A 26,701-nucleotide genomic window follows, 5' to 3' on the forward strand; every position below is an offset into this window, starting at 1 on the left:
TGTGCATCCAGACTGGACTGCATGAGAAATACCCGTGAATAAACGTGTCAAGTTGTATGGTCATGTGCACACAGTCATTTAAAGGCCTATTATAATTTAATGAATATGTCTTCATTTTCTCCGGGGCTTCCTAGTTGGAAAACTTTTAATCCTGTGGTATTGAATTAGCAAATTCCTAACTGCTGTTAAAAATCCAACATTAAATCATAGTCCATTTCCGTCCTTGTTTTCTTTATTTGCCCACCTGTGTAGTAACGTGACTATACAAGGTAGTGATTAAAGAGTTTCATCCTGGAATCATGACCACTTAGAGGAATCTCCACTCCATTATTTGCAAGCTCTGGGACTTTAGGCAGCTCCCTTAGTTTCCTTATCTGTAAAATGGTGATGATAAAAATCATTCTACTCAGAGTTGAAAGGATTCAATGAGTTTGTGCATTTAAGTCACTTAGTGCCTCGCTTAGCAAGCAGTTGCTCGATAAGTAATGGAAAAATACATACAATTTTTTTTTTAAAGTGCGGCTCACGTATTTGTTCCTCTTTATTTATTTTGGTAAAAGAGAAGTGTTCAAACAAACCTATTTCTCCTTTTCTAGCTTGTCTGTTGATGGGGAAGGGGGGCAGTGTCCAGGAGAAGCCCACAAAACTTCCTTTGCTCAGATTCTAGAGTGGTCTGGTTTACTTTTGTATATTTTATTTAATAAAACAGTTTTCCTTTTTATAGTTAGCTATTTGAAAAACTAAAAACATGTAAAACTGACGTATTTAAACCTGGGGTTGAAAATACAGGAAATAAAGAATATCTTTTTCTGCTTCTAACCTACTTGAGTAATTGAAACATGCCTGCAAATATTTTACTGTCTGTGTTTTCCCAGATTTCAATAATGATAATGCTATTTTTCTTGTCTGCCTCTTCAGATACTGTGAAGAATGATATGGTAATTATATCCAAGATTATGAGCAAATCTTTCACTACCTAGCCTTTTGGCTAAAAGAGGATTCCTATATGTAGGCAAATAATAGTAATATAAATAGCTAAAATTCATTAAGTATTTCCTGTGGGCCAAGCATTGAACGAAGCACTTGTCTTGTATTACCTCATTGAATGCCTACAAAACAACATCACAAATGGTGCATGCACCCTTGAGAGTAGTTGCATAACTGACTGGGCCTTGTCATGAAAGCATTTATAGATAGAAAATTCCTCAGACATTTGAATCTCATTCACAAGATTTCATGTTTTTTCTTCTGTCAAGAATGAAGAAAATAAGCATTAAGTTAATTTGTTTTTCAAGATTTTTCCAGAATCAATTAATGTCACTTCTGTATCATTACAACTTGTACTGTAGGAGGAAGGACTGTGCAGTAAGTCCCACCTCTGCCTGTGCCCTGTCCTGTGTTCCCCAAAAGAGTCATGTCTCCTCTCTGAACCTCAGTTCTTGGAAAAGAAAAGAGATGTTCTGGTGACCTCTGAAGTCACTTCCTACTCTATTATTTCATGACATAATTTTCCCCCTGAAGACATTTCTCTGTCTTACATGATAACTGAATGAAAACTAAGTCCAAAAAGGCACAGAGCTCATGGGCTGAGAGTTACAGGTGCACAAGTTATCTTTGTCCTCAAGTCTAGCAAGAAAGGCAAGAGTCTCAGATCAAAGGAAGGCCACCCATTCTGATAATCCCAGGTCACAGGATGGACTTACTATTTATAGGTACTAAGAAAATGCAAACAAAAGTGTAATTTAGAGAGAATTTTTTTTTTTTTTTTGGTGAGTTAAAGTGTCTTCCTAGCAGTTATCAAGAAGAGGCAACCAAAACATACCTATTAAAGGAATTTGTATATTTGGAATTTTCTTATATCTCAAAAACAGATTAATCTGAAGAGGTGTGTTTTCCTCATGAAGTCTAGAAAAAGGAAATTTTGGAGAATAAGAAGGTGTCAGAAAATTTCTAGGACTCCACAGAGGACTAATAATAGCAAATACGGACATTTGAGTTTATCATGTACCTTGTACTCACTCAAGATTTTAATTTGCCAAGGTCTCAAACCTAGGAAGCAGAAGATCCAATATTTGAATGCAGTAGTCAGCCTTCAGAGCCTTTGCAATTAATTACTGCATGAGATTGACTCCAAAATATAGATTACTAGAGTGAAAGAAAAGAAACAAGTACAATCATTTGCTGACATTTTCTCAGGATTATCCAACTTTCTTTGGCCTAACTGTAAGTATCAAGCAAATTTCAGACCTAAATTCTTTCTCCTAAGCAGGTTTTTGCTCACCATTTTATTCTGAAAGTTGGTTTTGCATCATTCTGAGAAAACTGTCACAAAGACAGAAAACCAAACACCGCATGTTCTCACTCATAGGTGGGAATTGAACAATGAGAACACTTGGACACAGGGCGGGGAACATCACACACCGGGGCCTGTTGTGGGGTGGGGGAATGGGGGAGGGGTAGCATTAGGAGAAATACCTAATGTAAATGACGAGTTAATGGGTGCAGCACACCAACATGACACATGTATACCTATGTAACAAACCTGCACGTTGTGCACATGTACCCTAGAACTTAAGGTATTAAAAAAAAAAAAAATTGGGTTTGCATGCCTTCGTATCAAACATACCAAATTTCTGGAAGAATACTTTCAGGTTGGCCTGTGATACAAAGAAAGGAAGCTACCTACAAGAAAGGAAATCAAGAAATCTTGGTTTCTGATGACACAGCTCACATTTGCTGCCCTGTTCCTAGGGAAAGGAGAATTCTACAATGAAAAGAGAATTTTAAGAGACGACTGCAGTGATTAAATGAAGCTTCAATCCTTACAACACAAACTTATACAAGAATATAAAAAACATACAGCTATGTAAGGAAAGAAAAAACTGTTTTCACCTGAACCAACGTAACAAGAAGATCCAGAAAACAGTGAACAAAATTATGCTAAAAATATTTTTCTGGCCTTCCAAGATACAATTTTACTGCATATACTTTGGCTCTTCATAAAGTGAGCCATTGAGAGAGAAAATACCAGCTGTTTCTAAAACTCTAGGATCCAGTCCATAAAAGGCTAGAAATGGTCTATTTTCTAGCAGTATGTACATTTTGTTGGTGTTAACAGTTAAATAACTCATGGGAAGCTGCAGGCTTCAATTACAATATATCATCAAAATTTGGAGACAAGATCCAGAATTGCCACTAGGTCTGTGATTTGGAAGAACTTAAATAGTGGTAAAATTTGTCCCCTATGGACACCAACTGAAACATGATGTGTAAATGTGATTCTGAAAACTTGAATGTTTCCTAAATTTTAGCACAGACTCTATGGCTCATGTAACAAATATCAGACACATGGTTTTGAGATCGCAGCATCTTTTGTTTAATGACTTTAGATGGATTTGACCATTTGGCTATTCCCTTTCTGGTTGCAGACATTTTATTAGGCCCAATTTGAAAATACAGGCTTTCTTTCCTGCAAACAGATAGAAATTCATATGAAACTGTATGTCACACTGACTTACACTTCGTGCTAAAGTGCTGCTGTGTTTCTGTAAATGTTCAGAATAAAATCTTTGCCTTTTATATTATTTCTTTGGATGTAATGGTAATCACATCAATTTTAAAATTTCTATTTGTTTCTGTTTTATAACAGCAGACTACAAATACGTGTGCTCTGAACTACACCAAAATCTCTTTAGTTACACAGCTTAAGCAAGATGATATTCTGATACAAATTAGCTACCAAAGTGAAGTGGCTGTTCATGACTCATTTTTCCAGTCTTAGCAAATGGAAAGTATTACATTCTTTTCAAAACATCAAAGTCAAAGGCATCTTTTAACACCCCATGAATGTCAGAAAGTAAAGTTTGAGCTTAAGCTGATTGAGTATTTAGTTTTAGTTCTCATTCTTTTCATCATATTTACAAAGCTCTGTTTATAAACTCAAGAAATAAAATTACATAGCAATTTTCCTGGAAAATATGCTTTTTAAAAATAAATATTTAAAAATGTTCTGCTGTTCATTGGGAGATATACCTAATGCTAGATGACGAGTTGGTGGGTGCAGCGCACCAGCATGGCACATGTATACATATGTAACTTACCTGCACGTTGCGCACATGTACCATAGAGCCTAAAGTATAATAATAATTATAATAATAATAATAATAAAAAAAAGAAAAAAAAAAAAATGTTCTGCTGTTATCTTAAGAGCTACATAATGGAAGTACACAAATTAAATGTATATATTGATCTCTGGAAACAAGTCACAATTCTTATATATTTTACTTGAAGTTTTAAAGATTTTTTTCTCTTATGTATTATTCATATCAAGTTTACGATTTTTTTCTCTTTTGTATTATTCATATCAAGTTTAAATCCTATTATTTAAATTTCCAAACTTGCTCTTTTCAAAGCATCTGGTTAAGCATGACGTATTGACAATACATCTTAATCTCATTTCCCTCCCCAAGACCCATGAAAGGTCAGTAAAATTATACAAAAGGTATAGTTAACAAGGACAAAGAGAAAGGGTATAAAAGCATGTAAGAAACATTAAAAAAAAAAAAAAAAAAAGGCTGGGTGCGGTGGCTCATGCCTGTAATCCCAGCACTTTGGGAGGCCATGGCAGGCAGATCACCTGAGGTCAGGAGTTCGAGAACAGCCTGGCCAACATGGTGAAATCCTGTTTCTATAAAAAATACAAAAACTAGCCGGGCGTGGGGGCGAGCACCTGTAATCCCAGCTACCAAGGAGGCTGAGGCTGGAGAGTCACTTGAACCCGGGAGGTGGAGATTTCAGTGAGCCGAGATCACGCCACTACACTCCAGCCTGGGCGACAGAGCTAGACTCCGTCAAAAAAAAAAAACAAAAAAAAAAAACAAAGCAAAACAAAAAATCCCTTTATCTGACAGGAAACAAGTGGAGGAGTGGCAGTTGAATGGACTGCATAGTCAAAGTTATGAGCTAAGTTTAGGGGCAGACACACTGAGGGGAACAATGCCATCCCAAGCACCTTTGAAGGATCCATGAAATACCTGGGCCCCAAAATCCACATACGTGAATTTGATATTTGAGGTCAAAAATGAAAAGATTAGTTTAAAGTCAGCATAGAAAGCACTAGAACCTGGTTTCCCTACCTCTTCTCACCTGCTGCTGCCCACCAACCAATCCCTTGGTCTTAAAAAGAAAAGGAATACGAGAATCTTTGGGAAGCAGAGAAAATACAGGCTCTAAGACAAAAATTCAAGTATCAGTCATTCATGCCATTTGAAAAACAATGACTGTTGGCGTCAGACCAAATTCCCATCAGACTCCACTCCAAAGCTCACTATAGAACGCATTCGCCTCTGGCTCGGATAATGAACCACGGAAGTTAAGAGAGGACTTCCAAGGTTTCTGTCAACTCGGATTTTTATAGACATCTCTACCTGTTGTTCCCAGTTCATTTTTGCTTGGGAAAAACTTTCCCAAAAAAAGACTTATAAGCTCCTCACAATCACAATTGCAATAGGAATTGCAATTATTTTCATACTGAGAAAGTAAATGGAAAGCACTGTATGGATGAATAGAGTAGTCTAATTTTTGAAGAATTTCTTATTTGAGAACATTGCACTGAATTCAAATATTTGGTGTGCTTATTTCATAGTTATGATTGCTGTGGGGCTATTTAAGGCACACAGCAAATCTGTAATGCAGATATTATTAGACCCATTTTTACAGATGAAAACATTAAGGCTTAGAGTGATTAAGTAACTTACGCAGAGTCATACAACTGTGAAGTAGTGGTGGTATTAGTGATCAAACTCAGTTCTGTTAATTACAAATATCCCAAAATTCTTCACAAAGTTTTGGTTCACAACAGTTCTGCACCAAGGGGGAGATTCTCCAGGGTAAAGAAATAAGTGTCAAAGAAACTTCCCTACAAGTTTAGAACTTCTAGTTATATGAGTGTTTATTAGATTGATGAACTTGAAATTTAAAGGCTGGGAAAAATACTTTCAAATATTACTTTTTTTTCTAAAACTGCAAGTACACAAAATCAAATTTAGAAATACAAATGAAACTGAACAATGTGGGTCAAACTTATCAAGTGTTTCTTATCTTGTTTCCATTAGTCATTTTCTCTGACACTTTTTCTCTCTGCCTAATGTGGTCTGGACTCATCTGCCTGATAAAAGTTTTGCCCTGGTTAATATTTGGTCCAAGACGAATTAATATGATTTCTATTCATATAAATATTAGCTGAATATTTTTTGAATTCTGTGTCACCCTTTGTCAGGTAGCCCAAAGAGCAGTTTGTGTATTCACATTTTGATTTTAAGTTCCCACTTTCTTTATATGTAACAGTCAGGCAGAATCACCCTTCAGGACAGTTGGCTGAGGTGGGGGGTGGGGAATTGGGTAGAATGGGTAGAAGGATCAATTTGTGGGAAGATCTGGAAGGAAAAAACCTTACAGCAAGTCTTTTGCCCACTTGCCATACCTAGCATTTTTAGGCAGGTTAAATAAAATGAAAACTGTATCAAGAACAGCATTAAAGAGGAGAAAAAGTATGAACAGCAAAATCCTTTGAGGATACTGTACAAATGGGGTAGGGGCGGTGCCATCTGATCATCTCTTTATGCCTAAATTGGGGAGGGATGAGCTCTTGAACATGTTCCATCCTCGATAGTCTGTTAGCACCAATGCCAGCCTCCCCACCAAGTGCCTGCCCAACTGGGAGGATCTTCACAATTCTGAGCCAGGGCTGACCATCCCAGTTCATTCTTTATTAGAAAGTGCCTGAAAATGCTCTGCGTCAACTATGCTGCATGTGTTTTCTTTCCCTGCGGTTTCATAAGATCTGCTAAAGAACTCCTGACAAAGTGTGCTAGGTCCAAAAGTTTACAATCTGTGTACAAAATGCTATAAAATTCAACCTTTTTAAAGGTCTACAATGAAACCCAGAGAACATGTTAAAATGAATTGCCTGATAACCTTCCTCTTTTCATTTTTTTCCAGCTTTATCTTTCTATCTCATATTCTCCTTCCTGTAGAGATAGTTTTTAACGTTTCACAGTAAAGACACATTTTAGTTCTGAAAAGGAATTTATTATGTTGGTGGTAAATCTGTTACTTTATTGGTAACTTTAGTCTACTATGCACTACAAAATTTGTGATTATATGCAACAGATGAAATGATCGATTTAGCTCTGCCATGTATATAATGGTGATGTTCAGGAAAAAGCAAGAGAACAAAGAACTTTCCTCAGTTTGGTCATTTTTTTCCCCAAGTAAATACCTTTGTACATAAGTCTTTGCACAATCTCTTTTGTTGTCAATTCCTAGAAGAGGAATTGCTGAGTAATTGGCTATATGCATTTTAAAATGGTAATACCTATTGTCAGATTGATATCCAGAAAGACTGCACAAATAAGCTGATGTTTATCATTTTATTATTTTCCAATCTTATGGGTTAAAAAGTGTCTCACAGTATTTTATATTGACTTTTTTTGATTACAGATAAGACTGGACATCCCATGTTTCTTTGTTTTTATATGTATACTTTTGTGAATGTCCTGCTATTGCCCTGGAGTATTTTTTTTCTGTTGTGGTTTTCATCTTTTTTTCTTATAGATATTATAGGCAAGCCATAGAATATATATTCCATATATTTACCCATCCTTGCTGTGGATTCTCAGTAGGCAGAGTGTACTTTCTCATCATTTGGCTGAAAACTTGGCCATGCGATTTGCTGTGCCCAGAGTATAATACTAGATGTGATGAAACCAGAGGCTTTAAATGTGCTTTCACAGTTTGGATTTTCCTCTTCCACTCCTGTGATGTGACATAAGAAGGGCTTTCTTGTAAGAAGCCATCCCAGCTGCCTTGTAGACTTGTGAATGAGGACACTAAAATGTTTGTTGTTATAAAGCCACTGAGAATTTGTTATGCAGCATTATGGCAGCAACATAATGCTGCAAAGTTTTCCTCTAAATATCAGTGTGCTCCTGTCAACTTACAAAAAGAGGAGACATTTTAAAATACAACAAAGAAAATAATGTAGAGAAAAAAAGATACTGCTCTTTTCAGGGAAAGAGGTATACTAAGAACACTTTTCCCACAAATAGTTGCTAAGGTTGGCAAGAGAAGTAGCGGTTTCCACCGTTATCAGCCAGTGTAGCAGAGTGTACTAGGAGGCAAAGTCAGAACAGCCATTTCTTCATGAAATATTTAATGGTCATTGTATTGGGTCAGGGTTCTCCAGAGAAACAGAACCAGTAGATATAGAAGCAACAGAACCAACAGAACCAAAGTGCATAGATATAAAAAGAGGTTTATTTTAAGGAATTGGTTTGCATGACTGTGGAAGGTGGCAAGTCCAGGAGACCCAGGAGAGCCAATGTTGTAGTTCCCATTTCAGAGCAATGTGCTGTAGAGCCAGGAAGAGCCAATGTTGCAGGTGAAGTCTGGAGACCACCTGCTGGAGTGTTCCCTCTTGCTCAGGACAGGCTGGCCTTTTTGCTATACTGAGGCCTTCTGCTGATTAGATCAAGCCCAACCATATTACGGAGGGCAATCTGCTTTGCTCAAAGTACACCAGTTTAAATGTTAATCTTATCTAGAAGCATCCTCACAGAAACAGCTAGAATAATGTTTGGGCACCCCGTGGCCCAGCCAAGTTGACACATAAATTAACTACAACAGTCATTTTGAGGTAATTGTTGACCATAAGGCTAAACTTGGAATTTTGAGGTCAACATGAATCCAGCGTAACCAGGGTATGTGGCAAGATAAGCCTGATATAAGGACACTGAAGCCATGAACAATCTCCAAAGAACCATGGAGGATGATAGGGTCAGTCAGAGTCCAATCAGGAGACCATGACCACACCAGTTATTTTAACCAAGAAAACTTAAGAAAAGGAAATACTAAGTATTGAAGGACTAAAAAGTTTAAAAGAGTACCTTTAAATACCATGGAGGTTAGCATAAACAGGAAGCAACTCACCTCTCCTGGCCTACACGAACAAAGGGAAAGAGGTTGACATTATTTAAACTTATAAGCTTGAAGGAGATGCCCCATGTCACTGAAGCTCAGACCCCTGAGAAGGGGCCCATGAGGCTGTGACACAGACCTCTGAGGAGGGATGCAGGTCAGCTGCTGATAGTGTCCCTGAGAGGCACAGTGAGGCTGGTCCTACAAGGGTTGGAAGAACTGAGAGCTGAGATCAAGGGCTGCTACTAGAATGAACTGCCTCTTACAGGGTGAGAAAGTGTTGCTAGGGTGATGCTTGACACCGGGAGGTACAGCAAACAAACAGGGAAAAACAGGAAACGGCAATTCCCTTCTTCCTCTTCCAGCCTTGACATCTCCCTGTAGTGTCCTCTACTGACAAAGTCTAATAGACAGCTAGCTGGCCAAGGAGAAATGTGACTGGCAGAGCCCCCGCTCAGTCCCAGCTGAGCACAGAAGGGTAGATTTGTAGCTGGGAGACATTAGCTAATAAGAGGCACAGACCTATGAACTCCAAAGTGGGGTGCATGCACCCAGGGAGTGCAAAAGGTAGTCCACTAGGAAATGAGAAGAAATCCATTTCCATTGTATTTCTTATCTAAAAGAATAGGAAAAAAATCAAGCTTTATTCATATTTAAAATGCAGATTGATAAGCCTCCTTGGGAACATTAAGACTGTGGAAAATGAAAGTAAAGAAAACAGCCAAGAGAAAGCAAAACAAAACAGCAGGTAGGAAACTGGTCTCAGTAAAATGCAATACTTACATAAGTAGTGACAAGGAAGAGGAATTAATAGCCAGGTTCAAATTTGCTAGTTATATCTCTAATGTGGCATAAGCATCTGCAATATTAACAGTTAGTTAAAAGTTCAAGGATAGGCTGGGCGCAATGGCTCACAGCTGTAATCCCAGCACTTTGGGAGGCCAAGGCGGGCAGATCACTTGAGGTCGTCAGGAGTTCGAGACCAGCCTGACCAACATGGTGAAACCCCGTCTCTACTAAAAATACAAAAATTACCCAGTTTTGGTGGCGCACGCCTGTAGTCCCAGCTACTTGGAAGGCTAAGGCAGGAGAATCGCTTGAACCCAAGAAGCAGAGATTGCAGTGACCCAGGATCACGCCATTGCACTCCAGCCTGGGCATCACAGCGAGACTCCATCTGAAAAACAAAAAAAGATTCAAGGATAACAGAGAGAAAGATAATTGACTGCTAAGGATGGAGGAAAGTCTTCCCAATAGAAAAATGCCCTTGAGATAAGTTAGTATTGATCAGGGCCAGAGTTCTAGCTAGCATCTAGCTCCAGGTAGATGTGTCTGAAAAGCAAGCAGAGGTCAGACCATAGCAAGTCTCCCATGGCATGATGGAAAGAAAGAAGCCTGTGAAAACTACATGTAAACTTTTCTCCTTGAGAACTCTGTCGGTTGCTAATACCATGCTCTACCCACTATTTCTTATATATGTATAGAGAACTAAGCCTTAACTGTATGTTTAAACACAGTCATAGGAACAGTGCATTCGTGATCAATAAGCCCAACTAAGTCTCAACTCTCTTTTAGAGTTTAGATATAATCAACTTGATAAACCTTTATTGAGCAACAACTATGTAATACTTAAGCCAAAACTTGAAGATGAGAACGTGTGGGGAAGAAGAAAAGCATTCAGGCAGAGGGAAGGTTCAAGTAAAGGCACGGAAGTAAGACTGAAGAAGACATTCCAATCTCTAGGTAAAGCAGGGATCCTGGTGGGAGGCAGGTGCGGTCTGAGCCTAACCCACCAGACTGAACCTCATGGAGCTTGTGCCCCAGGCAGTGAGGAATCACTGAAGGATTTTAAGTAAGGAAGTAACAGGAGTACATTTCTGTTTGTAAACAATCGCTCTGACCAATATGAATCAGAGAAAGAAAAGAACTATGAAAAGAAAGCAGTGAAGTTGCACTAAGACATCATAAAAGGTTAAATGGAATTATCGAGCCTCTTCCATAACATACCTACAGTAACAACACAAGCAAAGTGTTTCCTTTTTAAGTTTTCATTAGGCAGTTGCTTCAGGGAGGACCCTGTTCAACAGCAACCCCAAATTACACAGACTTCAGAAAAAAATTTAAAAAGAATTGTATTGGGTATAGAAATGGCTGCCTGATCTCATGCTGTTATCACCAGCTTCATCCCTCGGTTCTTCTTATATGAAGTTAGTGCCATTCCCAGGTTCCTCCTCATGGCTTCCAGCTACTCCCAGATTACCCCTTGTGGTTGAAAATACCTGAGCAGGTGCAAGCCCAAAGGTGTTTTGCCACCAAATCCAGCAGAATAGAAGGCTTCTGTTTCCCAGAGGCCTGGCAAATGTCATCTAGAATCTCACTATCTGACTGCGAGGCCAGTTTATCAATAGGCACAGCAAGGCCCTGTGCCTAGGGGCAATACTTTCAGGGGCCCATGAAAATGTTTTAATTTCTTTTAAAATCAGATGAAAAAGCACTTCTAGTTCAAGGAAAATGTTTTATTAACATTATCACTATATCTATCTTTATATCAGTGCCATTTAAAATATGATTTTTAATTTTTTTGTATGGAGGAAGGTGTCCACATAGGCAAAAGTACCCAGGGCCCACAAAAGCCCTACCTTGCTCCTGGGTGACTAGGTTATGTGCTCATCTCTGAACCAATCACTGAGTCCTGAGTGGTGGTGGAGGGTATGGTGATCAGGGAAAACCAATAAAGGCTCACTCCAGATCTAAACATCAATCCTACGCCAACCACTTGGCTGGGAACGGGGGTTGTGGTTTTAGGATGCTGTTTCCAGAAAGCAGAGGATGATGCTGGAGAGCAAATAATAGATGCCCAACATGCAGGGATATGGGTTTTGCCTTCTGATAACACATGAATTTGTACACTTTTTTTATGCTCTTGGCATAAAAAGACACTTCCTACTATAGGTGTTGCTGTATTTTATAGTTCTCTTAGTAAATCCAAATTTTTAATGTCCAGTCTTTGAAGAAAGAAATGTTCTAGGCATAGTTTTAGTGATTATCTGATTTCAAGCCCATTAGATGAGAAAGAAATGCCTTTTTCGTTTATCATACGTTTTTATTTTAAGAGACAGATTCTTGCTATGTTGCCCAGGCTGGACTTAAACTCCTGGGCTCAAGCGATCCTCTGACTTCAGCATCCCAAGTAGCATGCCACCATGCCCAGTTTATCATAAAATTAATTCTAATTAAAAAAAATAGTAGATTTTGTTATTTTCTCAGCAATCTAGCATCCTCCTTCCCCATTCCACTGGGTTCTAATGGGGCTTTCCATCATATTGCTCTACCTTCCCAAACACAGAGATGGATACGTGACTTATGCCAAGTCAATCTGAATTGTAACTTTTCTATCAATGATAATTATGATTCATTTAATGAAAACAAATTGCTCTACAACTTGATGGGGTATCTCAGCAGATCCCAGGCTAGGATTCAGAGTCTGGCTACAGGCATTGGGTCAATGAGTCAGCCCTTCATCCAAGATATTGACTTGAATTATTTCATAAGCATGGGAGGAGAACATTTTTGTATCAGTCTATCAGTGAGTGAAAGAAAATGGATTGGAAGACAGAGAAAACTCAGGTTTGTGTTCTCCTTGCCTGGCCCCAAAACTAGATTTGTAGGGTTGCAGGAAGCAAAGAATGGGGCTCTTTTCATAAACAACTTTGTGAGTACTGCTTTGGATCTCCACGTCAAAGTGTAGCACTGAGTTGGGATGAGGAGAGGATTCTATTTCTTGTACCATTTGCCATCCCAAGATTTCTCACTGCAGGAGCATCAGGACATGCACCCTTGTTGAGCGCAGCAACATTTTCCCATTCTCACATTGTTTAGCTAAGGCAGTGATCATGAGGAGACACTCCCTCAAGGTGCTTGTAGGTAACAGGCAGAAGCAACAAGGAAGGCAAATCAGGAGAACCAGACCAGACTTGTTCTTATACCCATGTGAGGCATACTCTGGGGATGTTACAAAAAACTGAAGATTTTGGAAGAGGGATGCTAATAACTGTCAGTCAAGAAGGTGAGGCACAGAGCCTGTTAAATTTGGAAAAATTAATGTTAACATGACCTCATTTGTACCTTCATGCTGTTGTAAACAAGGGATGTGTGTGTCTGTTGGAGGGGGTGGGGTGTGGGGAGCTGGTGGGGTGGGATATTCTTTCAGTCTAGAACTATTTCTTCAGTGCCTTCTATCTGCCTGGCACTATTCCAGAAATCAGTGGTGCGCAAAATAAGCAAGTTTCCTTCCCTCAAGGGTTACACACCTAAGAAGTCTCTGTGAAGTAGAAACAACCTGGAGCTTGGCTTTCCCTGAAGTTCTAGAGTTTTGTGGGTGTTACACTCCATGTCATTTAAGGATTGTCAGTCTCTATGGAACTAGCTTCTAAATCAGAGTCAGTATCAATGTAATCTCACTAACTGTCTAGCCAACTCAGTAAAATTGTAATGCCTGTCCCAAGCTAAACTCAAAGCATAAAGCTTTACTCCAAATTCAAGTAGTCATCCATTAGCTCTATTAATTCTATGCCTACTATTTGGAGGCCAGTGGTCTTGAAATGAAACATATGGTTATTTAGCTTGGTTAGAGATATAGGGACTGAATTCTTAGCCTCAAACAATTGGTTTTCTTTCTTTCACCTTTTTTCAAGATGTGTCTTTAAAAAATGGGATCACGGTGGCAATAGATCCAAAAATTATTTGATGAAGTGGAATATTGATCATTCAGGTGCCTAAGTGCTGACACTATTTTTTAATTCTTACACTGTTTCACACTGAATGGAAATATAATCCAAGGTAAACTTCTGCTCATTGGGACTGCTTTAAGCCTTATGCACAGTAGGGCTATTTATTAGTGATCCCAAGCAGAGAATTAAAAAACAAACAGCAAAGCATCCATTTGAACAAACTGAACTCATATGGTAAATTCAGATACACATTCTTTAAAGGAACTGTGAAGTAATCAAGAGTTTCTTCCAAAAGACATTTATAAGGAATCAAATGGGAAAAAGCCAAACGTGTATATATTCTAAAGCTACTCATCCTTTGGGATAGTGAAAAAGATCTGAAAATGGACAGTGGTGATGGCTACACAGCAGTTTGAATGTGCACAGTGTAATGCCCCTAAACTATACATTTAGAAATGGTTAAAAAAGTAAATTTTGTGTTGTGCATATTTTATCACAATAAAAATATTTGAAAAAAAACTTATCCATCTTGAGTTAAACCAGAACTTAAAAATATTCTCCAAATTGAGCTTGAACTTTCATCATATGTTATTTGGTTTGAGCCTTGAGTGACTACCACACCAGTGACTCTTTAGCACCTGCCAAAATCTTTCTGAATGTATTTGGCTTAGTTTTAAATAATAACATTTATTGGATACAGAAAATATAACTCATGTCCTTTCTGATTCATTGAAATAAACAAATAAGTAAACATACTGTCCAAACTGAGCTCAGTTTTGAATTGTCATTATCATAAGCGCAAAGCAAAATGCCTATTGTCTTTCCAGCATATGTGTTCAATACTTTTATTTGTATTTGCCAGTTATTCCCCCAGAGATGTCATATGACTGCTTTCAATTTGAAAAATGTTGGACTGCTTTATCTGATGTCCAAACCTTACAAAAAATGTTTGCATGGAAAACTAATTAATGGTTCAATGTCCATCTTCAAGCCAAAGTATGTGCACAGCTCAAATGATGTTCAATTTTAGGCCATTGGGATCAATGCTTAATACAGAGTTGATGGTCCTAAGATCCTGGAGATTATTGTCAAGTATCTCAGCTAGGATTCTTAAGCCAAGTGGCTGTTTGCTTTTAACATAAATTTGACCTAGGTTTTCATCCATCACAGAATCAGGATATTGTTTTCCACATGGTTTTGTGTGTGTGTTTGTGTGGTGAGACAGGCTATTATGCAGTGAGTCTATGCATAATTACTGAATTTTTTTGTTTCATTTTGTTGAATTTTTATTTAAATAATTTTCTGTTATGAACAATTTAATTCTAGTTGGTTATTGGTATTTTATTAATTTAAATATGTGTTTAAATGTGATCTGCATAAAATGATCACATTCAACTAAATTCCAAAGGCTTATAACAAAAGTAATGTTTCAATTCCTGGTCAGTGATACTTAAGCGTTTTGGTTGTTTTCAAAGAAAAATTTCATCATCTTCTCCAGTATAGTCATATATATAACTAGCGGCACCCTATGTAGAATACCACCATTTATGTTGACAATTCTAGTTAATATTTCAATCAATTATTACTGAATGATCTCCAATCAAATATATCAATTCTTAAGAACATCATTGACTTTTTCTTTTGAGATAGATACAGTGGCCCTATTTTGTGATTTGATTAAGTTACTGTCTTTGATTACATCTCAACAATACTCTTAGCTAACATACTGGCACTAGGCATTGTTCTAAGTACTTCATATTAGTTAATATATTTAATTTTCATAACTGCACTATGGGGTTATGTATTATTGTTACTACTACTGTTATTCTTATTTGATAAGTATTTTACTACTACTATTTTTTACTATTTTTAATTATTACTACTACTATTATTATTCCTATTTGATAAGTAAGAAAACTGAGGATCAGAACTTGCTCACAATTACACAACTAATAATGAAAATAATATGGACTTGAACCCAAGCAGTCTGTCTTTAAAATCATTGCTCTTAATCCTTACATTATAATCCAGGCACATCCTCATAAATTTCCTACCTGTATCCAGCTTCCTCTCTTGGCATTTGCCTCTTAACACCCTGTGTTCATACATTACAAAACTCATAGTTGTTTTTGTTTTATTTTGTTTTGAGCCTTTACAATACTTACTTTAGTTAGGGAAAATTATATGGTAGAGGGTAGAAAGGTGTTTCTGATTCACTTGCTTTGCTTCTGGGTCATGGTCTCCTTGTAGATTGTGATTGCAGCCAATAAGGATTGCTGAAGTGATTTTGTCAAATGGAAATCAGTGTTTGCAGAAATGCAACAGAATAAAAGATATCACAAATATATTTTTAAATGTGCTGTATGGAACTACTTAGATTCCATATAATGATAATCTAGGTAAGACCTGCAAGAAAAGCTGAGATCCAGCATCATTCATACTTTGTCTATGATGGAACTAAGTGTTGGTTGCAAGGCTGAGAGTAGAGGCTACCTCTCCTGACTCTCTATTTAATGCTCCTTCTTGCCTCAAGAACTAATAGTCTAATAATGGGTACATGGAAGTGAAAAGACAGTTATACAACTGGGAATGTGGTAGAGGTGAGCATAGAATGGAAAATGAATATATAGAGACTAGAAAATATTTCCCAAAGGAGGAGATACAAACTTTAGAATTGACTAGGTAAAGGGGAGAAGGGAATGCTCCATGCAGTGAGAGCAGCATATTTTAAAATCCCAGGTCTGTGAGCATAGAGGAACTGTTCAGAGACTGCAAACAACCCAGGATGTCTGGGTAAGCTGGAAAATGGGAAAGGGGAAACTGCATATAGATAGGAGAAAAAAAAATATGCCTACTATGCCATATTGAGGAATTAAAATTTTGGCCAGTCTTTTATGGATGACACTGGAGGATTTTATACAAAAAAAAAAGTGTCGTTCTTAGATTTGCATTTTAGAAAGAATGCTCTGTAAGAGAATATATTGGACTCTGGGATGGGAAGAGAGCTCTGTAAAGACTAAAGACGGGGTGCAAAGAGACAAGAGGAAACTGTTGCAATGTAATAGAGAGGAAAGAGCAAATCCAGAGACAGGAAGAAACCAGTGACATTATGAAAACATGTGCCTTAGGTATCTGTAGCATGACACCAAGACAAAAAAAAAAAAAAAGCCAAGTGAAGAGCCCACTAAGAGGTTCACCATGAGGTAATTGTGAGAAATCCAAGTGGAAATATCTAATTGATATATGGTTCTGTGCATCTGGTGCTCAGAAACAAATTCAAAGGCAAAATAGAAATGTGGTCATTATCAATCATTTGTTTGAACAACATCTAGTAAGCATTTACAAAGTGCCGGTATTGTGATAGGCTCTGGGAATTCAGAGGTGAATCAAGTCAGATCCTATTCTTGTGTCTGTTTGTAGCTTACAGAGGAGGAGAGGAACATATGAAGAGTTAAGGGAAGGAAAGAATTTTTGGTTTGACCACACATTGTGTCCAGAGCACAATGCGATAGTTGTCTCTGGGAAAGGTAATCCAACGCAGTGCTCTGCAGTTACAGTCTTGGTGCCTTTGAAAAAATAATTTGCATAAATAATGAATTGCTATCTCACAATTCAATTAAGTTTTCTTTGGCATTTGACCCTGATTATTATTATTATTTCTGATAATAGTAGCCAACATTTATTGACTACACTTACTACATTTATTGACTACCTTGTCTACTACCTGTTAGATAATTTTCTCAGTATTTCAAGTGTATTTTCTCATTGACTCCTCCCAACAACCCCATAAAATTGGTACTATTATAATCTCTATTTTAAAAATAAGAGAATCCAAGCACAGAAAGAACAGGTGACTTGTCCAAGTGCACTAGTTAGAAAATAGCCAATCTAAAATTCAGGCCTGCAGATTCACTCCAGCTCCCGTGTCTCCTTATAGAAAAAATAAGAGTAACAGGTGATAGGAACGATAATAAAATGCTACTTTTTCATCATCTGTTGTGCATTAATGTTAAATTGTCTTATTTTGCTCTGCTATAAAATTCATGTGAAGTTAATTTTTTTCAGAAAAACCTTTAATTTGGAATTACTTAATGGATTGAGAATCATTGGTATTTTTTGTGCCAGGGAGTAAAATATCTTCTTGATTTCCTTGATTGTGTTTGCTTTTCTTCATTCTCAGCCTACCAAAATATTTAATGACTAACTAAGAATGCGACCACCCTCATTGTTACCATGTTAAACAGGCGTGGTCAGAGACCTCTTTTTCCGGCTCCTTTATCTTTTATCTAAAAAAAAAATTCAAACTAGACTCATTTCCTTTTAGAATCTTTTTTTCTCTTATCTCTTTAACTCTAATTCTTTCATCAATTATAGCTTTTATTCCAGAGAAAAAATATAGACACCCTCAGCAAGAAACTCAGGGTGTCAACACTGTTGGTGATAAAAGTAATACAGCCTTGCGTTTCCTGTGGGCTGCTCGGAGAAAAAGTACATAACAATGTGGAAAAAGGTCCAGGATTGTCATGTTGAGTCTGCATTTACTTCCCTAACTATAATGCTGTGAAGACACATAACTGTAAATTGTCCTAGTCTCCTGATTTTTTCTATTTTTGTTTTCAGACAAGGTCTGTCTCTGTTGCCCAGGCTGGAGTGCAGTGGTACCAACACAGTTCATTGTAACTCAAACTCCTGGGCTCAAGCAGTCTTCCTACCTCAGTCTCCCAAGCACTGGGATTACTGATGTGAGCCACCGCACACAGCCTCTCCTGATATTTATCTCCTCAAAAGAAATAAATAGGAATCATAAATTGTGTGAATGAATATGAACCATCTCACAGAGAAACAAACTCCAAAACGGCTAAATTTTCTTCTACAAGTTTCACTCTCTTAGTCTGGACCACAACACACTGGCTGTAGCAATTATAATCTTAAAACAAAATTAAATTCAATTAATTATTATGCACTATGTTCCATGTCTGCTGGTAATTAGTTTTTTAAAGTTGTGTTTGAACACTTGTTTGACTTTTTCGGGTCATGATTATGAAACACAGTTAGTTTTTTTTAACATAAATTGTTTCGGATCATGATTTTTAAAGCAAGGTTAAGAAAGCCAACTCAATGGCTTGCCATAAGTAATGGTAATTTTAATTGAACTGACAATCAGACTTCAGGTTTGATGGAAATTGCCATCAAACTGTATTTGAGGACACAGAAAAGGAAGCTGTCCTGAACATTAAGTTAGATTATTAGAGACTGGTCTTCCTCACTCCACTCTTGCTCTTTCTTATTCATCTTGATTTTTACAATTAAATTAATCTTTCCAAATAGCAAAATAATTGTGTTATTCTTTGGCTCAAAACCTTTCGTAGCTCTTTATTGCATACAGAAAAGGAATCCAGTTGATTACAGCAGTGGTTTCCAAACTTGTTAAAAAATCAGCTATGACTAAACAAAGTAAGGAAAAAGAAACCATGCAAATATGTATTGCCTCTGTGTAAAATCATATATTACTATAATTATCTAATACCTAGTATGATATCTAGTATAATTATCGCTTAGCACAGGCCTTATTGCTAACGATAGTAGATTAAATTCATCTCTCAAATGGGCTTCTTGATTGTTTGACTAATGTTATTAGACTACTTCCTCTCATATTCAATTAGATTATCATTTGCTTTTTATCTCTTAACATAGCTGGTCAAAGATGGGCAGGAAGAAAGTCAGCTTTGTAATTTCCTTGTTGTCTGTCTGTGCTTGCATTTTTAATATTTTCCATTTATGGCTCCTTTGCAGAGATCTTTTCATGTGTTGTCCATTTATGATAGTTTAAAACATATTGTATATCAGTTAGTTCACATAAGCAAGCACACAGTATACAGCAGGTGAAGACTTTAAGGTCTGATAAGATATCCAGTCCTAACCTCTGTTTCCAGAAATATGGCAGTCTGATGTTCAGAGAAATTATTCCTAGTAGGAAGCACTGAACAATATTGTATAAAATACTTTTCAAAAAGGATTATTGATTAATTCTGGCAGAGGAATTAAAGAACCCTTCAGAGATTAGAAATAATAAGAACATGGAAAGTGAGCAATTTTTTTTATTTTTGTGAGTACAATAGTAGGTGTATATATTTATGGGGTACATGAGATATTTTGATACAGGTATACAATGCATAATAATTACATCAAGGTAAATGGGGTATCCATCACCTCAGGCATTTATCCTTTTTTCTTTTGGATTACTTTGTTTTGGTGTAAGATTCAAAAACTCCTTTAAAATAAGCCCTTCCAACACTATAATTTCTGAGAATGAGCCTTACATTCTTGTCTTTAGTATCAATTCTTTCATGATTTTGCATTTTATATGTTATATTTACATTGGATCCTTTCCGCAAAATTATTTTATGATGAGAAGACTTCTATTTTTCTTGCACAATGGTTGTTAGCAGGATTGAGTTCCTCTTCAGCTGTTGGACTAAGGGCATCAGGTACTTGTTGGCTGCCCTCAGTTTCTTGTAATGTGGGTCTCTCCACAGGGTAACAGGGCAGCTCACGTAGCTGGGTCACAGGACTGATTTTTGGTTCTTACGAAGGTGTTTTTTGGGTGGACAGTTTTCCAATTTGGTGTTCCTGAAGGGGGAACGATTGCTGGAGGCTTCTATTTGGCCATCATTTATGCCATCTATGCCTCCTCATTTATCCTTTCTTTGAGGTTACAAACATCCAGTTATACACATAACTAAAAGTTTAGTTAAAATAACTGAATTTTGAAATGTACAATAAATTATCATTGACTTTAATCATCCTGTTGTGCTATTAATACTAGATCTTTTTCATTCTAACTATATTTTTGTACCCATTAACCATCTCCCCGTCCTCCTCCACCTCCGCCACCCTTCCCAGCCTCTGGTAACCATCATTCTACTTTCTATCTCCATGAATTCAATTGTTTTACTTTTTTTTTAAAGCTCCCACAAATAAGTGAGAATATACAAAGTTTGTCTTTCTGTGACTGGCTTATTTCACTTAACATAATGACTTCCAGTTCCATCCATGTTGTTACAAATAACAGGATTTCATTCTTTTTTATAACTGAATAGTATTCTGTTGTGTATACATGTGCCACATTTTCTTTACCCATTCATTTGTTGATAGAGACTAAGGCTGCTCTCAAATCTTGGCTATTATGAATAGTGCTGCAATAAACATGGAAGTGAAGATATCTCTTCAATACACTGGTTTCTTTTCTTTTAGGTATGTACTTAGCAGTGGATTGTTGGTTCAAACGGTAGTTGCATTTTTAGTTTCTTGAGGGAACCTCCAAACTGTTCTCCAAGTGGTTGTACAAATTTACATTGTCACCAACAGTATACAAAGATTCTCTTTTCTCCACATCCTTGCCAGTATTTGTTATTTCCTGTCTTTTGGATAAAAGCCATTACAACTAGGGTAAGATGATATCTCATTGCAGTTTTAACTTGCATTTCTCTAATGATCAGTGATTTGAGCACCTTTTCATATACCTTTTTGCCATTTGTATGTTTTCTTTTGAGAAATGTCTGTTCAGGTCTTTTGCCCATTTTTAATCAGATTATTATATTTTTTCCTATAGAGTTATTTGAGTTCCTTAGATACTCTGGTTATTAATCCTTTGTCAGATGGATAGTTTGCAAATACTTTTTCCCAATTTGCGGGTTGTCTCCTTGTTGTTTCCTTTGCTGTGCAGAAGCTTTTTAACTTGATGTGATCCCATTTGTCCATTTTTGCTTTGTTGCCTGTGCTGTCCTGGTATTCCTCAAGAAATTTTTGCCCAGTCCAATGTTCTAGAGAATTTCCTCCAGTGCTTTCTTTTAGTAGTTTCACAGTCCAAGATCTTTAATCCATTTTGATTTGACTTTTGTATATGGTGAGGGATAGAGGTCTAGTTTCATTCTTATGCATATGGGTATCCAGTTTTCCCAGAACCACATATTGAATAGATTGTCCTTTCCCCAATGTATATTCTTGACATCTTTGTTGAAAATGAGTTCTCTGTAGATGTATGAATTTATTTCTGGGTTCTCTATTCTGTTCCACTGGTTTATGTGTGTGTGTTTATGCCAGTACCATACTGTTTTGCTTACTGTAACTCTGTAGTATAATTTGAAGTCAGGTAATGTGATTCCTCTGGTTTTGTTATTTTTGGTATATTAACATCAGGTATTGTGATCACTCACCTGATTTTTGGTTCTGAAGAAGGTGCTCTTTTGTGTGGATAGTTGCTCAATTTGGTGTCCCTGCAGTGCGCAGAGTATGATCGCTGGAGGCTTCTATTCAGCTGTCTTGCTCCACTGGGCTTTAATGGACCACTAATAAGGCCAAGAGACAAACCTGGGGTCCTGACCAGAATACAAGTTTGGGACAGAGATCTTGGCATAAAGTGAGTACACTTAAAGGACGGTATTTATATTAGGTGAAATAAGAAAAAACAATGGTCCTCACAGAGAAAGATAGCTGCCACAGTCTGAGAAGATTAAAAAAAAGAAAATTTCTCCTAATAATTTGTAATCACAAGCCTGCCCTCATATGGGTTTGTTGCCTAAATTCATAATATTTTGCCCCTCTCCCAAAAAAACAATAAAAAATGTAAAGTAATTCCAGATTGTAGTGTTCTCTGAAAAAAGGTACATTAAACTCAAATAACAAATAATTCTCCCAAAGTTCCAGGGAAAATCAACTCATAAGAAAAAATTACTAAATAAAAATTAAAACAAGACACCATGAGTGAAAGTCAACTGAAACAACAAACTCCTATGTTAAAATCTTTAAAACTAAAAATGTTAGAATTGTTAACAAAGGAAAATATGAAATAAGTGTGTTTAGTATATTTAAAGATATAAAATAATTCATTGAAAGTATGATGAAAGAGCAAACTGTCAAAATTGATTAAATAAATTTGTAAAAATTGTCAAAAGAAGTGTCAAAAGTGAAAAATATAATAATTGACATTAGCAAATCAATGTTTTGGTTAAATTGCAGATTGGAAATGACTGAAAGAGAATTAGTAAATTGGAAGAAAGTAGAGCTAAAGAAATTATAACAAATTAATCTAGAAACTCAAGGATCTAGGAGATATGAAAGAACAAGATCAGAAACATATGGAATAGATAGAGAAAATCATACTTACATCTAATTGAAGTTCACCAAAGAGAAAGAGACTGGGAGAGAAAATTTAAAGAGATAATGGCTGAAAATTTTCCAGAAATGATGACAGAAATCAATCCTCAGAGTCAGAAGGCTAACGAATCTAACAAAGAATAAATGAAATGAAATATACACATTATACTATGTGAAATTTCAAAGTATCAAAAGAAAGATCTTAACAGTAGCCAGAGATAAGATACAGATCATCTTAAAATACAGATTAACTGAGTTCTCAACTGCAAGAATAGAAATCCAATAACAGTGAAATAACATCCAGATGTTGTCAACCAGGTTGACAAGTACTCTATCCTTAAGCAGCACTTGGAAATGTGGAGTGTCTTCCTTATCACAATGACTGGCGTGTGACTAGAAAGTTACATTTCTTTGTGCCTCAATTTTCTTATCATTATGGGAGTAATAGTATTTATCTCATAAGATTGTTGTGAAGATTACATGAGTTAAATATATAGAAAGCATTCATAATAGCACTTGACACATTGAAAGTGCTTGTAATGAAAGAAGGAGTTAAGACAACCAAGAATGTCTCACCCAAATTTCTAAGAAAATCCCTCATTGGAAAACACTGGAAACCTATCCAACTTCTTATACAACTCCCACTATTTTTTTCCATCTCACCTCATCACACCCTATCCTCCAGTCACTCTCACTTTTTCATCCAATAAATTTAGTTAGACAATGCCTAGTAGGTGCCAGGGACTATTTTTTGCATTGTTTTGTGATTATATAGGTTTATATTTCACAAGGGCATATGTAGCAGAGACTGGCTAGATATTCACTAATTTCATTTTCTCTTCCTGTTCACATGAGATGATTACATTCCTCAGCCTCCCTTGCACTTGTGGTAGAGCTACACAACTGGGTTCTGGTCAGTGGAATGGTAGAAATCATGCACTCCACTTCCAGGCCTGGCCACAAAACATCACATGCTATCATTTCCTCAAGTGCTCTTTTTCCTTATGAGCCTGCTAAATGCGAAGTATCCAAGGGTGGACTTCTAGGATACCAGAAGCTCTGAATCAGCATATCCAGAACACCTAATAAGACTTTGACATAAGCAAGAAATAAACCATTATTATGTTGAGCTGCTGAAAATTTTAATATGCTGATGAATGCAGCATAATTATTTCCTTTAAAACTTGTAAACCTAGAACACAGCACAGTGCCTAGTATATAGCAGATCTCTGTAAATATTTGTTAAGACAATAAAAGAAAGAAACAAAAATGAAAGAAAGGAAGAGAGAGGGGGAGGAAGGAAGGAGAGAATCCACTAATAAATTTAACCATTCTTTATTTTATGTGAAGTGATCACTTTAACCTATCTACATCTCTAATTTTACCAGTCATGCCCTCCGTTTTGATAAGGAAGACTCCCTCCTCTGCCTCCTATTTATCTTCTTTAACGTACACACTGTAAGAAAATACAAGACCACTTTTCTCTGCCGCCATCTTGGATCCTGTGGAGGCCTGCTGGGAATAGGACTTCTAAAGGAAATATGTCTGGAAGGCTGTTGTCCAAGCCATTTTGCGGTCTATAAGCGGGGTCTCCGGAACCAAAGGGAGCACACAGCTCTTCTTAAAATTGAAGGTGTTTATTCCCGAGATGAAGCAGAATTCTATTTGAGCAAGAGATGTGTTTATGTACACAAAGCAAAGAACAACACAGTGACTCCTGATGGCAAGCAAACCAAACAAAACCAGAGTAATCTGGGGAAAGGTAACTCCGGCCCACGGAAACAGTGGCATGGTTCATGCCAAATTCCAATGCAACCTTCCCGTTAAAGCTATTGGACACAGAATCCGAGTGATCCTGTACCCCTCAAGGATTTAAACTAATGAAAACTCAATAAATGAAAGTGGATTTGTGCAAAATGAAGGAAGGAAGGAAGGACCACGTTAGTGATAATGTTGGCTTTTTAGGTACTGTTCTTAATGGATTAAAGTAAGAGCATCTATTCAAAATTGTTCCTCAGACATTTCTTTTTCCAGAAGGAAAGCCATCCTGAGCATTTCACCATTGGAGCTGGAGTGGAAGTGATGCAGTCGGATAGGCTGGAGGCTCTGGATGAGGCGGGAGATAGTACACTAGTACTGAGACCCTGCAGATAAGATGAGTCCAGTAGTGGAATGGAAAGGACAAGCAGAGCTTTCAGAGGGTCACCTTCCTTTCCTTCCTTGCCCTCAGCCATCTCTTCCCACAGACTCTCCACTGAAGTAGTACTGGGGAAATGGGTGTGAGGAATCTGAGCTAGCGTAAGGGTAGGAACGGGGATAGAGGAAGAAGAGGAAGTGAGGTCTCAAGATCAGCAACTGAAAGGAAATGAGAATCTCTGTGCTCAGCACTGGCAATTTTTCCTGTGTAAGGGCTATTCGTAAATTGAGCTTAAAGACTTTTTAGGCTGTCTAATATATGTCGGAATGCTAACTTAATTCCAATACATACTATTAGGTGATCTCTAGTTAATTTTTACGATTAAAATTGTTCCTAAGGTTTTACAAAAGGGAAAGTAAACCAAACACTTCACTTAATATTAAACCTGTCCACATTTGAAAACCACACATGTATTGTTTCATTTGTTGTTATTTTTCCTGTATTTCTCCAAGATTCCTTTGGAAATAATCACTGTTGTAAACTCACTGCTATATCCAGGGAGACAGTTAGAAGCCTAGTTTCAAGCATGTGGAAAGCAAATACATAAAAATATTTGGAAATGAATTTTTCCAATCATAAACATTCTTACTAATGCTTGGGAAAGCACAAAAGACACTTTTATAGCTCTCTGGTGGTGACTTGATTTAAGACAAGAAAATTCTGGTAATCATTTTTCTCCTCCGTACTTTATAACTTTTGTTCTTTCTTATAAAGGAAAACATTTTTGTGGGACTATAGCTTAAGCTGAAGAAATGCCTATTTTTATATATCATATCACTCAAACCAATTTATATTCTGACTTTTTAAGGTGTCCCAGCATCAGAGTAATGTATAATTTTCTTTGGGACTCTTGACAAAACATTCTAATTCACAAGTCTTTAAACACTTCAAAAAGATTATATTTTCATAAATTTCATATTGTCTCTTTACTGCAACGACAACTTCAGTTTAGGGAAATTTGCACACAGCTTTGGGAATTACCAGTTTGTAAGAAGCCCATGTGTTCACTACCACATTTCAAAATATATAGAGATGGTTTCCCTGGGATCCTCCCAGGAACCCCAATTTCGGAACCATGAATATAGAGGACATACTTCAAGAGTGACCAGTGAAGAATAGGACTTCCTTGATGCAAGATAATACAAGAAGGTGGGAAGGAACTGGATTAGAATAGTGACTTTCAATCTCTAGCCCACTTGACTATAAGGGGTTTTAAAACTAAGTAAAAGGCTTATAATGCACATTAAATGCTACCCTTATTCAGAATAAATAAAATTATTTGCAAATATAGATATTAATAATGCTATGATTTCTGGAGATAGTCTTAAAAGTAGTAAAGTATCAAAGTGTTGCTGAACTCATGGTAGCTCTTGCTACTATCTGTTCCCCATCAGTTACTTTCAAGTAGAATATTGGTTTGATATCAAGTAGCTATGGTTTGAATGTATATGTCCCTTTAAAATCCACATTGAAACAGTCCCTATTTGTGTGGTATTAAGAGATGAGGCCTTTTGGAAAGTGATTAAATCACAATGAATGGAATTATTGCCCTTATAAAGAGGCTTCAAAGAGCCACCTGACCCTTCCATCTCTTTCACCATGTAAGAACACAGTGAGAGGTACCATGTTGTAAGCAGACAGT

At 36.9% G+C, this 26,701-nt stretch overlaps 1 protein-coding gene and 1 pseudogene across 1 annotated transcript in view; one reads left to right on the plus strand and one right to left on the minus strand.

Moving 5' to 3' along the window:
* Positions 1–26,701, minus strand: part of HPGDS (hematopoietic prostaglandin D synthase) — a 104,179-nt gene that overhangs the window by 48,983 nt on the left and 28,495 nt on the right. The window lies entirely within an intron of this gene.
* On the plus strand, positions 24,404–24,738 carry LOC129035442 (large ribosomal subunit protein eL33-like; annotated as a pseudogene).

This window comes from Pongo pygmaeus, chromosome 3 (genome assembly GCF_028885625.2).
Source record: "Pongo pygmaeus isolate AG05252 chromosome 3, NHGRI_mPonPyg2-v2.0_pri, whole genome shotgun sequence".
Lineage (NCBI taxonomy): Eukaryota > Metazoa > Chordata > Mammalia > Primates > Hominidae > Pongo > Pongo pygmaeus.